This window comes from Pygoscelis adeliae, unplaced genomic scaffold (genome assembly GCF_000699105.1).
Source record: "Pygoscelis adeliae isolate BGI_AS28 unplaced genomic scaffold, ASM69910v1 Scaffold173, whole genome shotgun sequence".
Lineage (NCBI taxonomy): Eukaryota > Metazoa > Chordata > Aves > Sphenisciformes > Spheniscidae > Pygoscelis > Pygoscelis adeliae.
The window spans coordinates 21,713-22,089 of NW_008824409.1; positions in this window are offsets into that span (position 1 = coordinate 21,713).

The window sequence follows — 377 nt, forward strand, 5'->3', positions numbered from 1 at the left end:
CAGCTGTGCACCGGTTGTGCTGGCCGGCAAGTGGGGCGGCCGAATTCTGCTGCAGCAACACCCCAAACCGCAGGCAGACACGGGCTGGCCCAGCGCCCAGAGCCGCGGGGTGGAGGGTCCTCCCCAGCCCCCCTGTGCAGGGGGGCTTCTTCCCCTCTCCTTCTCCTCGCCCCCGTTGACTCCCTCCCAGCTCTGGGGGTGCTGCGGGGCTGACAGCAAAGGCCCATCTTGTCGGGACCAGCTCTTGCACTCTGTGCTCTGCTCCTGTTCCTGGCGGGGCTGTGCCCAGCTCCCCAGGGAGGACCGGCTCCCCGGGCAGGACCGGCTCCCCGGGCTGCCCGCGGGCACTTTTCTTTCAGGCTTTACTGCTGCCTTCC